Source organism: Mesocricetus auratus, unplaced genomic scaffold (assembly GCF_017639785.1).
Source record: "Mesocricetus auratus isolate SY011 unplaced genomic scaffold, BCM_Maur_2.0 Super-Scaffold_100676, whole genome shotgun sequence".
Lineage (NCBI taxonomy): Eukaryota > Metazoa > Chordata > Mammalia > Rodentia > Cricetidae > Mesocricetus > Mesocricetus auratus.
Window position 1 is genome coordinate 7,752,530 of NW_024429266.1, and position 15,715 is coordinate 7,768,244.

The window sequence follows — 15,715 nt, forward strand, 5'->3', positions numbered from 1 at the left end:
TTCCCTTATTAATCATCCAATAAAGTACTGACACTGCAGAATCCTGACATGGCTCAACAAACCATGGACTAAGGACAGTAGCACCCTCAAGGAAGAGGCCACCTCCAAGCTGGAGAAGCGCAAAGCTTTTATTAACACCAGAGGCCCATTAGAGTGCTCTGTGTTCACCTTCAGTGGAGCAATAAATGAAGGAAGCTGCACGGGAGAGGACTCCTACTGTCTTTGTGCTGGTAATGCCCAGCCAAGCTGTAGTCATGTTGTAACGCTTGTAAGAAACAGATGTTCCTTCCCTGACAAATCTCCTTTCCTGATTTATTATTCATTTGCTCAAATCACAATGGAAAGTCTTTGGCCCATTAATTAAATTCCAAGCAAAATAAAATTTGCAGCAGAACTCATTACTGGTAAATGACTTTGACACTTCATCAGATTTGAAGGTAAAACAGGCGACTTTAGGAAGTGAAAGGTGGAGGGAGCCTAGCCCTTTTCTGCAACCACGGCAAGATGATAAAGATTGTGATGAAATTTTTATGTTAAGTACTGATCTTGGAAAGTTCAATTTCCCCCTGCGTCTCCCCCAGCCTCCCGATGTCCCCACCAAGGGCCACTCCTGCTATCTTTCAAGGGACGGTCTGGAGGAGACAGGAGGATTTCAGACATGTTTATGTATATGTGTGTCAGATCTCATTCCGAACGCAAAAGCACATAATATTTTCTGTTTTCCACAGGCAGAGAAACTTGGCAGGCTGTGTATTTGACGCATCATTTTTTTTGGATAAAGGTCTGGGGGACATCTAACTGCCATGATATACAACTTGATAAAGGATTTCAAATGCGTTGAAAAAGGCGCAGAAGGAATTTTGACATTCTGGCTCAAACATACAAAAATATTAGTTAAAGAGAGGCAAAAAATATAAGAAAAAATGAATTTCAAAGCATGTCTGACTTATACCAGATTGCAGGAAACCCCAGCGGAGAGGGGCCTGGTAAATGCTTCCAAAAGAAGGGCAGAAAGCATGGTTTTCTGCAGAAATAGAATGCACCACCAAAGTCAGAATTTGGAAGAAGAGGGAGCCATGACCAGCTGTACAGCGAAGTTTGCTTCTGGGGGAGAGAGGTTCTGCTTCTCTTTAAGTCATGCCAGCTTTGGTATGAGGCCAAGATGAAACCTGTCTTATTCTCCAGATTCTAATACCCTTTCCCCAATGCCAGTTCAGGGGTGATAACCCCCAAGTTAAGCCTACACTAAGAGCATCAAGATGAAAAAATTTGTTTTCAGAGGTTAAATGTTAAAACTGTGCCACCAGATAAGAAACACCCAACAAAGTCGTATTGAAAGTGTCCGTGTTACAAGTAGTGGAAATATTTCCCCACTTGGTGCCAAGCATCCATTTCTGAACTGAGGGCCCCCACAAACACTAAGTGACCACTCAGCCACTTGAACCATACTTACTCTGACCCCTATGAGAAAACCTGAGGTACAAATGAAAAAATGGTGACAAACTTTAAGTAAAATGTTACCTATTTAACAATCTGTACAAATAATACCCATTTTATGAAAATTTAAACAAAATGAAGTCAATACCAGATATAGGTGAGTTGTTAAATATAATATTTTATTAATCCTCTGAGAATGTCATGCAAAGTATTTTGATCATATTCATTATCCACTCAACCCAGGTCTACTCCCACCTTCCCATTTCATCTACTAAGTCCCCAGTTTATTATTTATAAATCTCATTAAGTCCAATTTGTACCGTGCATATACTTCTGGGTGTGGGACCATCCCACTGGAGAGAGGTTGATCTACCAATGGCCACACCCTTGATAAAAACTTTCTCTCCCAGAAGCCATCAACTGTCCATATCACCTCAGTTTCAATACCATTCTTCATTCTTTGGCGGTTCCATTCATTTACATGATGTGTATTGGCAGATGTGGGTAAAATTTTAAATGAACAATGAATCGTCAAATTAGCAGTGGGTAAAATTTTAAATGAACAATGAATCGTCAAATTAGCAGAATTTAGTAAGCAACCTTCAGTAATGCTATGGTGTGCACATCAGCTACCCCTTGCTGGCTCATGCATTTGAACTCTTCTTGGTCATCAGGGAAGGGTGCTGTTCAGGGAGGTTGTGGGACCCTGGGCATCGAGGCCTCTCTGGAGGAAGAGACTGGGGGTGGACTTCGAGGGTTTTGGCTCCATGGCCTTTGCAAAGGGTTATGCCCTCTGGCATTAGAACAAACAGTCCTCCATCCTGAATGAGTAAGACTGTATGGATGGAACTTACCTGTGTTTTCCAGAGGTGAAAACTTTGGAGGATACCAGGCAATAACATATCTTCATAGAGGGGGAGATGCATAGGCATTCCAATAAGTCTTATTATGGTTCATAATTGTTCTGCTATATAAACGAATGTCTCTGTGTGTGTCCCTGTCTCCCCACACCACCACAGAAATATAACTCAGGGTCTCACACATGCTATTCAAGTGCTCTTACCACTGTGCTATGTAGCGGCCTAGGTATTACTCTTTCACTGTGCCTACTTTATAAGTTTAACTTTACTCTTTTTACCGTAAAACAAGTAGCATTCTGTGATGAAGACTGACAGGACAAGAGAACATGAGTGTGAGCAGACCTGATGTGCAGATCTGCATTGCTCGCATCCCTCTGCAGTCCCTGTGAGCACAGAATTTCTGTGGATTCCAGATATGTAAGAGCTCAGCCACATCCAAAGCAAACAAAAGCAATGGTTACATTTGCGATTAAGTGGAGAACTGGCAACTGCATAAGGCTGCTTTGTAGCTGAGCCAGGGAGGCTTGGAACTCACCAAGAACTCAATGGCGTTCTAACATGTGTATAGCAGGATTTCTTTTAGACCACCAACCAGCTCCCAAATCATGACATGGAGACTTATTTTTGGTTATGAAGGCCTGGCCTTATCTTATTCTTGTTTTTTGCTAGATCTTATAGCTTAACTGTTTCTTTTGTCCACATTTTGCCTCAGGGATTTTTATCTTTCTTGTCTTCTTAACTTTCAAGGCTTCAATGTCTGTCTGGTTGTCTGGCAGCTGCCTGGCTTCTGGCCTCAGGGATGTCCCTATCTTTCTCCTTCATTCTCTCCTCCTCCTTCTTTCTAGAGCCTAAATTTCTCCCTGTACTTAGTTTCTCTGCCTGCCAGCCCCACTTATTCCTCTCCTGCCTAGCTATTGGCCAGTCAGCTCTTTATTAGACCAATCAGGTGCCTTAGGCAGGCAAGGTGAAACAGATGCAACACATCTTTACATAGTTAAACAAATTCAGCACAAACAGATGCAGCACATCCTTATATACTTAAAGTAATTTCCACAACAGATGTGTAAGTGGCTAGATACCCTAGCACATGCTCGCCCAAGTTAAGTCCACACACTCCTCTTACGCTGGGAATAATTGCATAGAAGAAAAGAAAAGGCTCCCACTGTCCCTTATTACCTGCTGTAAGTTCCACACTCCTTTCCTGTTCATCTGTGAGCAGAAGGGTCAGTGTTACTATAAGGGACAACTTATGTGTTTGGGCCATGGAATGTAAAATGCATAATTCTGGCAATTCTTCACAGGGCAGAACCTACTCTTCTATTGGAATTTAAAACTGGTATTGTATGATGCAGGGATGAAAGATGACACTCATTTCAGGAAGTTTCAATTTAAAATTTTCTTTACTTAGAGGGACTTTAAATAGCAAACAACAGTATCAGGATAAGTCAGGAGAGACTGCGCAAAAAGGGAACGACTCTCATTTTCCTAAACCTTCCATGACACTTGTTTTCATCTTCTTTGCAAACTAGACTCTACACTATCTTTTTTAGAAGACTTAATATATTTAAAACATTTACTTCTGTGTATGTGCTGCATGCATGTAAGCGCACTCAGAGAACAGAAGAGGGTGTCAGATCCCTCCAGCTAGAGTTCCAGAAAGTGAGCCACCCAGTGTGTGTCCTAAGAACCAAACGTGGGTCCTCTGGAAGAGCACCAAGCATGCTCAATTGCTTAGTCATTTCTCCAGACCCCTGGACTCTGTCATTTTGAATGAACCCTTGCAAGAAAAAATCTAGCTGCCACCAGGTTCCGGGTACACAGGTACTCTTGTTGAGATGGTCAAAGAGTGCTTTTGTGTACTAGCAGAATGACAACAGCTTGCGTGGGTACTAAAAACACAGCCCATGCACTGGACCTGGCCCTAGACAAAATGTCAAAATAGAGCAACTGAGGGTGTTTAGGAAGCCACCACAATTTAATAGTGTAATTTTGTGTCTGTTAAATCTGGTAATACAAATATACAAGCTTCCATTTGGTATGCATTAGGGTTTTAGAATCCATCTCCCAGTGACTCGCTTTTTATTCCATTTTACAAAGTTTCTGCTTACAGCACATTGGGGATGAAAACAAACCAACAGAAATGTGCTCTTTCTCAGCACTTGAGAGGTCCGTGAAGAAGGGCTCATCCTCCATTGCAGAGCATGTGTGTGTTGTGTTGACTTTGCAGGAGTGTGATCACTTGGGAGACAGATGTTAAAATGTTTCTAAAAAGAAGAAGTTGACAAGGTTTCTATTTTATAGCCACTCTGAAAGGAATTACGACATAATGAGAAAATTCCTGGCTATCTATTATCTATCTATCTATCTATCTATCTATCTATCTATCTATCTATCATGACATGTTGAGAAAATTCCTCTCTGTCTCTGTTTCTCTCTGTCTCTGTCTCTCTCTCTCTTATGACATGATGAGAAAATTCCTGGCTATCTATCTATATCTATCTATTATCTATCTATCTATCTATCCATCCATCCACTCTCTATTAATTTATCATTTATCTATTAACTACTATCTATGTATGTATCTATCATCTATCTATTAATTTACTATCATCTATATATATATCTTCTTTACCTGCTGTACTGTGTTCCTGCATGTGCAGATACACATGTATGTAAGAAGCCAGAGGAAAGCCTAGCTCTCAGTCCTTGGATGCTGTCTCGCTTATTTTTGAGATGAACTCTCTCATTGGTGTGGATCTCATGGTAAGCTAGCCTGGCTGGCCCACAATCCTCAATGCTCCATCTGTCCCTGTGTCTTGGTGCTGGAATTATAGACGTGTGCCACCACTATATCCAGGCTTTTAAAACTGGGTCCTGGGAAAATTGCACTCGGGTCCTCATGCCTGTAAGACAAGACCTTTACACCTGAGCATCTCCTAATGCTGGGTCCATCATTCCAGTGTCACATTTCCTAAGGATCTGGCTCTCTGTATGAATTCTTCCTGCACTCTCCTTCCCTTGGTGATCACTCAACTCCTTGACTCCTCTATGAGGAAGCATTCTCTCTATGCCTGGGTCTTTATTTTTGGCTATGAACTTCACAACTTGATTCTTCCAAAGATATCCTATAATCATTACAAATAAAAATAAATTACCCAGGAGGCAAAGGCCTCCTGCTTCCTAATTTTCAGAAATACACCCCTTCCTTGATATCCCAGCAATCCCAAAACATCAGTGCTAGGCACGTGACTTCTCTGGTGGTCCAGCGTTCCAGGAGGAAGCAGGGCCTCCCTAGCTCCACTGCCTTTAGCATCCCTCTTATTGCAAACCTGTTCCGATGCTCACTGCATCTCAGTAGAGATGCTTCCACGCACTGGACTCTGCTGCTGGTCTCCTCATTTCTAGTTCACCCTGGAGAGTGAGACCCCAGAGACCTGATCGCATCATGCTCTACCCCTTACCACCTCGTTCCCGAAGCCAGTATCTTAGGTTGTCCATACTCCAGTCTCAGCTGCTTAGCTCTTTAGCATCCCAATCCACACTCTGGGTTCCCTCCCCCTCGTTCTTCCAAACACCATGCCTGTTTAGAGTGGATACCCTGAGAGAGAGAGGGACAAGGCGGGCTTGTCCTCAGCACCCTGGAACTGGTTGCCAACCACAGATGGAAAGGTGGCCCGTTTCCTTTAGATCTCCTGCATGACAAGAGCACAAAGGAGCACGGTGGCTGAGAGCGCCGCTCAGCCTGGATTAATGGCGCGGTTCCGTGCCCTAAAGAAGGTCAAGAAATTGCCAGGGTGAGTAACGGCTGTTTGTGCCTGGAATTTATTTGTAACAGAAACAGCCTAAAGAAAGTTGGGAAGCTCGCCTCCACCACAAGCCACTTAGAGTTAGTTGCTTCCGCGGCTTCAGACAATATGAAAGAAAGACATGTAAGGATATCGGGGATTCTTAAAGAAGAATGTCTGGGCTCTCATGTTGGTGTTATATGCAGAGCGCACAAAAGCGATACGGATCATGTCTGAACCCAGCTTTGTCCCTTCTTTCCTGGGTTCCCTGACACCAAGTCTCCTTTTCAATCCCCTGGTCCTCCACTCTAAGGAGCAGCTGAGCTGAGACTCTAAACAGTAGACCCCCTCCCCTCTCCCATCTCCTTCTCCCTTCTCCCCCTTCCTCTCTCCCCTTCCCCCTTCCCTTCTCCCTTCTCCCCTCTCCCCTCTTTTCCTTCTCTCTCTTCCTCTCCACCTGAAGTTTATTTCCAATTTCATAGTTTCCTCTTGGCTGTACCTGATATCCGACCAGGTCTTTGTGCACACACGGGAAGTACTCTGTCCCGTACCCCGAGTTACAACATGATTCTCTAGGGGAAATCAATATGGACTGTGATTATAGGGTAGCCTTGCTTTTTCAGCTGGTGCATGTGAGCTTTTTGAAGGGCTTCGTTTAATTTTGGAAGAACTTAGTGTAATGTTGTCAGCTGGTTCATCTGAGGGTTAAAAGTATGGGACAGTAGAACTAAAAATGAAAAGGAAAGATACAATGAAGGCAAACTCTAAAGTGGGTAGATATGGCACAATGAGCTAACCTGGGGGAATTAAACAGAGAGCAATCCCTTTATCTAGATGGTATGTGGAAGAAAAAATAACTATAAATTGATGTTTCTTTCACGCTAGTCTGTGCCATAGCCCAGCGAGAGCTCACTCTTGATTGCAATAAAACAGTGTTCTTCTGAGAAAGGGGACCTGTGCTAGGCCAGCTTTCTAACTTTCAGCAAACTCTAAGTCGATCTACTATTTAGAACTATAAACCTGTGCCTTGAATTGTTTCTTACAAAGAGCTCACAATAGTAACCGTGTGACTTGAACTGAAGCAAGAAACAAAGAAGAAGAAAAGCAGAGATAATTTGGGATCCAGAAGTTGACTTCAGGTGCGACCTTGGAAAATTCACGAAGCCTCTGGGCCCAAGTTTCCATATGCTAAGATAATAACTTGGATTTCCATGGAAAGCCTTTGATCAGCTGTGAAAGTCACTATGCTACCAGATATTTTCCCAGCAATCAAACATTCTCTACGACTGGTAATGGTTTTGATTTTATGTTTCTTTTAGTGCATGGACACAAATATCACAGATAAGTCAATGCTTAAATAAAGTTTTCTCCTGCACAAAACAGCAATGCAAATAGCCAGACTGTGCAGAACTGAGGGTAATGATTCTGTTGGGGTTTAGATACTCTGGTCATCCAGGACATAGAGATCTGAGCAGCCACAGAAACCCACACACCCTGGGCAGCATGAGAGTCCCTTTTACATTTAATTAGGCGAAGAAATGCCAGCTGAATGGGTTAAAAATCGCTACTATTTCACAGTAAGTGATTTTCTTAACCCCCAAGGGTTCAAATTACTTTGGCAGGAAAAGCAATTATGCAATTAATAGGGGGAAATCTCCAGAGCTCTGTAATTTGCAAAGAGGTAAAAAGGTTCCACTCTGGCCTGCAGGGGACAGCTGATCTCTAAAGCCATTTTCTCTCTTTTTTTTTTCTAATTTGACCACACCCGGAATAAAAGGCAAGGATATTTTGAGAGGAATCAAAACACAACAGCCTGGATAATGTCCCCAAGTATCCATGTCTCCAGTATATTCATGACAGACTCATCTGAGTGGTGCCTGCAATCCGAAGACTAACTGTCCATTTGCCAGTACCAGAGGAGAGTTTGGCTTTGTAATGCATCATCCTCTATTCCCAGGGAGGCTGCTTTGTTAGATAAAATGCTGAGTGAGGTGTAAAAATATCCCTCTCGCTATCGTTGGCACTCCTCTCCATTTGGAGCTTTTCTTGCTGCAAACGAGAGGTGAAAGCTGCTGAAATTAGGTGGTGTCAGTTCCCAATGACACTAATGATAGAGCACCCAGAAAACGCCATGGCCACGAGAATGAATTCCAGCAGGTCCACTAAAGAGAGCACCCACCTTCAGATACCAGCCTGTTCTGAGGGGCCAGTGCTACTGCTCCATCCTTATGGAGTAGAGCTGACACCACCATTTAAATGGCCTTTGAGAGAAAGGCCAGTGTATGGTATGGCCATTGGTGCGAAAGAATTGGGATCTGGGTTTGTGAGCCCGAGGGCCTCCCTTGGGCTGAGTACCTACTGCTTTAACAGCACATGCTCGTTAACACAGTGCATGGTGTTTTAAGACAGTGCAGCATGTGTCCTGTTGGTCAAGAACATCATTTTACAGTACTATAAGTGGAGGAACGAGGACTCTGATTTATTTCATTAGAGAAATAAATGCTTTCTGGGACTGTGCGCTTGGCATTCCCTGTACAGTTGTGTTCTGAGACAGAGCACCTAAGTCACATTTATGACACTATGCTCTCACTGAAGGAGAAAGATGGTCCCCTCCCTCACTGTGGGATAGAAGGGGTTCGGGGCAATAGCATCCCTCCAGAGCACCTGGGCATCTGCCAACACCACACAGGAAGACCGCTGAATCCAAGAGAATCACCCCACACACTTACACACTCGGGTGGTCAGTTTCAGATTTAGAGTCTGGGAAACTTGAACCTAAGTTCAAATTCTCCAACCAGTGATTCAGTGATGCTTGTCACCAAGCCTGAAGGTCTGAGTTCACTCACTGGGACCCACATGATGGAAGAAATACATACACACACACACACACACACACACACATACACACACGTTCACACACATACACAGACACACACACACACACACACACACACAGAGAAGCAGACTAAATAAATACGAAAATAAAAATTTAATTTTAATCCCAGCACTCAGGGAGGGAGAGACAGGCCGTCTCCATGAGTTTGAGTAAGTTCTAGGACAGCCAGCACTACACAGAGAAACCTCAAAAAAAAAAAAAAAAAACCAAAAAAAAACAAAAAACAAAAAAACGAAAAAAGAGGAAAAGAAAAAAAACTTAAAAGTTGGAAGTAAATTCATTATAACTTTTTCTCACAGGCATTCACCTCAATCTAAGGATTAATTTTAATATCTAAGCCTACGAAGGGGGCCTTAAGGAACATAAATATATATGCGTATAGTAAACCATACATACATGTGTATATAGACACAAGGCATTGAAGTGCTTACAGTCTGCTTCACAAGACAAACACTAGTGAAAAAAATCTAGGCATGTATTTCAAAGTGTTACATGGACACATCAGTAACACTCACTAGACAGGACAGACAGATAAACGGAAAGAGACTGCCTTAGCTCGGGGAGGGGACCAGGTTAAGAATGGCTTCCTGGAAGAGGTGGAGGACTTGAACCAGTGGTGGGAAGAAAGAATGCAGAAAAGGTAGGAAAGTCAGTGGAAAAGATTAAGACTGGTGTGCCGGCAAGAAAAAAATCACGGAGCAAATTTGTAAGGGACGGTGCTATCTGATGAAGACTTAAGAGCGTCAATGAGATGCTGCTTGGCTGTGTGAGGTGCATATCACCTGCACACAGTAGTCTCGCCATGGAGCCGTCTGGGATCTCATTAGTAGTTAGAAGTCACCACTGATTCTTGAGCACTGCATAGATGTGTTGTAAGGAGTAGATGAGGAATCATGGGAAAGCGAGGAGTCGGTAACAGACAACAGAAGCGCTTACGGAGCACGTGATCTCTGAGGGGGTGTGGCTGGCGTGCTGTGGTCCAGGCAACCCAAACCAGAGGCTGTGAGAACTGCAGCTCTTGCTGCCATGCAGCCACAGGGTGACAAGGAGGCCCCAGCACTGTGAATGGAGACCATATGCCACTAGATTTCCACAAAAGCTGCCATCTGCCACAGCCACCATCTGATAGATCTCTGCTGCCTGGACGACGCTGGCCAGGGATTTTCTGGACAACACATTATACTTCAAAAAATGCAATTCACACATGTTCCCTGAAATCACAGTGTGGTTTTTGAAACAAGCAGATGTGGTACCCAACCCAGGAAGCTGAAGAAAACAGTGAGACCAAGTGATTGCTCTCTCTAACCCGGACCTCATTAACAATCACGAGGACACTGGAATTCTTATGGAAAGGCAGCATTAGTATTTGTGTTTTTTTTTTAAATTAAAAAGGCCTCAGTGTTTTAAAATGAGTGCTCAATTTTTGCAATCAGATCATAATGAAATACATGGAAACAGTTTTATTTCTACATCTCCGGAGACCATTAGTGATTTGGCAGGACAGCAGCTTCAACTACATCACACTAGCCTCCTCTGAGTTATCCTCCTGCCTCACAGCCATCATTCGGCTTGGCAACGATCAAAGAAGGATTAGTGTGCCATGACTTCATGGTGGCTCACGGTGTGAGCAATACGCTTGGCACCAAAGTGTTTATCAACTTTGCCCTTTAAAAATAGTGGTAAGCCCTTCAGTGTTGAGATCTGGGGGATGAGGAGTGTGCCGTGAAATGCAGTCTTAACGGATGTGCCATGGTCCATCTACTTGTGAGCTCACAAAGCTATGGATAGCCAGCACAAGACCGACACAAGATCAAGCCAACAAGATGGTCAACATTCCAGCCGTCAGCACTAACAGAACCTAAGGCGTCATTTTTTAAAAAGAGACAAGAAGGTGGTGGGAAAGGGGATGTCTGTGGGGAGTGGGGAAGGGGAAATTGGGTAAGATAGGATCATGACAATTTGTATAATTGTACGAGATGTATTATCAGAGAGCAAATAAAACGTTTTGAGACTTGGAAAGGTTTTAACAGTCCTAATCTTTCAGCTCTTCTATAAATTTAAAAATTTTGAAGATGAAAATTTTAGTCAAAATATTTGCAAGCATTAATAAGCAATTTTCTTAGGTTCAAGGAATAAAGGGTCCCCAAGTAAACTGCTTCAAGTTGCTTTTGTTGAATGGTCTGTTAGCTTGGGCTTATTCGGACCCATACCAACTTTTATCTCAATGAAGTCCTTGAGATTGAAATTCACGTGTTGTAAGCTGCAGTTTAAAGTAAGCTTTGGCATTGTGCTTGCCTCCAGGCCAGCACCACAGTAGAGAAAATGAGCACTAAAGATTTGTAATAATGTCCTTTATGGTTTTAAAAACATCAAGTAAGTGGAAGCATGTGGCAAAGAGACTTTGAGACTCAACCGTAGGCTCTGAGTATCAGCACTTTGTTCTCTTGCATAAGCCGTTTTTCCTATTCACTGCACACACTCCCCGAGTTTTGTTTCTCTGAGCCTGAGTGGGACTTGGACCACAGTCACTCTCCTTGCCTTCCCACGCCACCCCATTTTCAGACTTCTGCTCCAAACACTGCTCATTTCAAATGTGTTTAAAGCAGTGGGCGGCAGCCATGTTAAAACCCGAACATTTTATGTTGTCTTGAAGTTTCCTTCACCAAATTAACTTAGTCCCGTGCCTTTGCATTCAGTCTCACTCAAAATTTCAAGACCCGGGTGAAACGTAGCCAGACTCTTTGCCAAAAGGTAACACCACATGAAGCCAGTTTCTGGCAGAGTCCTTGTGCCTACCTGAAACCTCATGGGCCCAGTTTTTGTTGTCCCCATTCCAGTCTTCTGAGCTTAAACCACAGTGGCCCACAAAAGTCCACTTACATCTCACAGCTTCTCTCCCTTGAGGCTCAAACCTTCTCCACCGCCCCACCCCCCCTGCCTACAAACCAGGCCCAAAGGCCCAAGAAGTATGTGGTCCGGCTTCTCATCGCAGGCCTTCTGTCTTAGCTAATTTTCTTATTGCTGAGAAGAAAATCTGACAAAAGCCACCTATGAGAGGAAGGGCCATCCATCGTGATGGAGAAGGGATGGTGGAGGAGGCTGTATGGTATCGGGAATAAACGATGGATCTTTTCACATCTTGGATCAGAAAGCAGTTTCCTTTTCCCCTATATCCTTTCAGTAGGAATGTGCAGTGTTTTATTGCCTTGGAATCCATTTGAAGCATAAGTTGGACCTTCTCACCGGAAGTAGGGTTCAATCACTCCTCCTAGCAACTCCCATCTCCTCCCAGATCCTTAGTGTGGTCGTGATGGTGTCTGTTCTATGTAATTGCCTTTTCATGTCCACCTGAATCCCACAGGAATGTCACAGACACATCACAGTAGCCACTTCCCACCCATGATAGGGAAATCACACTTGTTCAGCCTAGCCCCTCAGTCACATGAGACCACACAATGAAACGGAGGCCATTTTTATTCCTGGGAAAGGTCACCATCATCAGTGGGCAGGTTCATCAGTGGGGAGAAGCTAGAGAAACTGTGTCCAAGTGGCTCTGTGGATACACAAAGCCAAGTTGTTCAGACACCACTGGGGTAAGGCTGGGACTTTCAATGCCTCTCCTCCTAGAAACCTCAAGACCAAGTAGGAGGAAAAGGAATTACCCCCGTTGGCAGGTGCATTTGCTACGTTTAGGTCTCAGTGACATACAATGCACGACAGAGGCAACTCAAGCAAGGATCAGTTTACTGTGGTTCATGACTCAGGAAGGAGTGAAGTGGAGCACAGGCTTGCCGTGTGGCTTCAAAGAGACGAGAAACGGGCCCAGGCCATCACCCTCAAGACCATCCTCCCCATAGTGACCCGTCCTCCCAACCATGTCCTACTTCCAAAAGGTTCTACAACCTCTTAAAACAATACCTCTGATCTGGGTTGAGGCCGGGAGCACGCAAGAGCCCAAACACATCAGCCATCAGCCTATGGGAACATTGTATATTCAAACCAAATAGCAGTGGCATTCACGTCGAGCATGGCTTTCTTAATTAGCAGAGCCTGGGTGACAGAAAAGTAGAAATACATTCTCCTCCCACATTAGCATACACAAGTGTGACTCTGAGGTGGGGGCAGGGTCACGTCCCCCTGGAAAGCTCTGGCAAGGGTCCTTATAGGATCCTTCAGAAGCCCTTGCTGTCAACCCTGGCCTTTTAGAATCATTCATTCATTTTCTTCCCCTGTTCACACCAGTGAATCTCCTGTCCATGTCAAAAATTCTAGTTGACCTACAGTGCCTCCGTATCCACTTCAGACCCTAGAAAGTGAAGCCATGAGATCGCATCATGGTGCAAGTTCACAGCTGAGAGGAAACACCTCTGTGTGTGGAACAAGCCACATCCGGGGATGTGGGAGCTGGGCATGTGACATACACACATGTCAATAACCACAAAATATGTATGTATATGTATGTTTGTGTATGTACATACATGTTCATCAACAGGAACACACATTTGGCTTGAGATTGTATTATATGACTTCAATAGAACATCCGTCTTTGTAATGTGAAGAAACCTGTGCTTTAATAAAACTGATTTATATTCAATTAACAGTGAGCTCAGATGGGGGTAGAAATTGCTCCATGATCTAGTGGTTATCTATATATGAATCAATCTAATCACATGTTTTCCAGGTAAGAATATTGAGCTAAAAAGAATTCAATTGGTTTAGCGGAAGGCCTTCTAACATACAAAAAGCCAGATATTTTTTGGCCTATTTTAATCCTCCCATAGAAATAAAATACTGCTACCTAGTATTTGTCCAGATATATTTATAAGGAATTCTCAGTGGGCTTCAGTGTGTGTGTGTGTGTGTGTGTGTGTGTGTGTGTGTGTGTGTGTGTGTGTTTGACTAGACTTGACAAACAATCTTGTGTATGATTGAGTCGGGGGCACAGTCTGTAAGGATGACGGAAGCTGGTACCCTGCATCACACAGAGACCCCAGCTCCCTACAGGTCCAGGGTATCCTCCAAGGCCTATTTATCCTGCCACACTGGGATACCAAACAGAATATGGATATACTCTTGCTGAACATGTCACACCAAACAGCTCACCGGCCTCGCATAGTGTAAAGTTGCCCTTTCCTTGTGTCTTGAGTCTATTAGATCTCAGAAGCTAAGATCTATGCTGAATTTAAAATGTCCTTTAGCTAGCTCTTACTGTAGGCAAAAAAGTTGATTGGTGACAGTCATGCTAGAATAAATAAGTCAGGTGAATTCCATGATAGTTATTCTGGAACAATCTCAGGATTTCTTTAAAGTTTATCTTGAGTTTCAAGTTGGCCTTACCACATCTTCAAAACTGACATTCTACTTAAGTTTTCTCTCTTTAAAAAACTGTAATGACAACTATTGATAGAATTGTTTTTAAAAACACTGGGTAGCTTATTTAAGGTTCAGAACACCCGGCTGCTGCAAAACAACAGGGAAATATATTTCTACTCTTGTCTCCATCATCTATTTAAAAATATGTATTCTTTGAAAATTTCATAACTATGGGTATGCTATAGTGATCTTACCTATCCCGCTCTCCACCATCTTGCCGACATTACTAATTAAGAATAAACTGAACAAGGACAGCAACAGACAGGGGTTGGGTGGAGGGGAACCTGGGAGGACTCAACCCTACATAAAGGCAACTGAGGAATGCTGTAAGTGGACAGAAATAGTCCTCCCCAGGGAAGAGCACACCAATTCGTCATCCAATACCAAATGGTCAGCCCTAAAGTCACATACATACAAGTTACACTATACAGACTGAGCAGGTTCTATTTATGTGCTTAGGAACATATACCTATTTACAGGTAATAACATTTAATTTTTTAAAAAGGTCATGAATTTGAAAGACAGGAAGGAGGAGCACATGAGGGCTGGGTCAGTAGGAGACTCATTCTTTCCTAGGGGTTGCTAGGACTGACAGCATGGAATGATAACATGTAGGAGAAAGTGTGATTGTAATCATAAGTGGCCTTTAACGTATAAAGGTCAATGTGCTTCTTTCCGTTTATCCGTGTATGCTGTAAACTTCCCTGTTGATCATGAACCATGAGGAAGTTCTGGCAGATTAAAATCACACAATTAAAATGTAAAGCTCTCAAGATATGTTGCCATGATTAATTCTAAGCATGTTGTTGTCGAGTTTTGATTTCAGGAACTATATTAAAATGAAGAAATCTTCAGAGTTTGGCACATTCTACATTCATATATTTCATATTGTGATCTTGACATTTATATTTCTTTGTGAAATAAAGAAAAAGATTGAGATTAAAATTGGACTTGGATTGAATCCTTTCAAACTCTTCACCACAGGAAGATCCAACGTCTAGTGCTTAGCAACCAGCTATTGAGACAATCATTTTCCTGCCTTTCACAAAGGTGGATTGAATCACAGTGTCAGGGCAAACTTTAGAAACCAAGGGCAAGAGCCATGTTGGATTTTATGTTCTGGAAAACCAAACTACAAGCAGGGATTGATTTAAAACCAACAAGGAATCTTTCAATACTTCTGCTTCCGATTTCCTAGAATGCAAACCCTCCCCATTTGCCTAGTGTCTTTAACCTTCATATTGTCCTTCCTCCAACAGCCCCACACCATTAGAAGATACATGTTTACTTAGAGAAATCTAATTTGTGTTTTGTTAATGTGTGCTGTCTTTACTTGCTGTATTACATTAAATGAGAAATAGAGT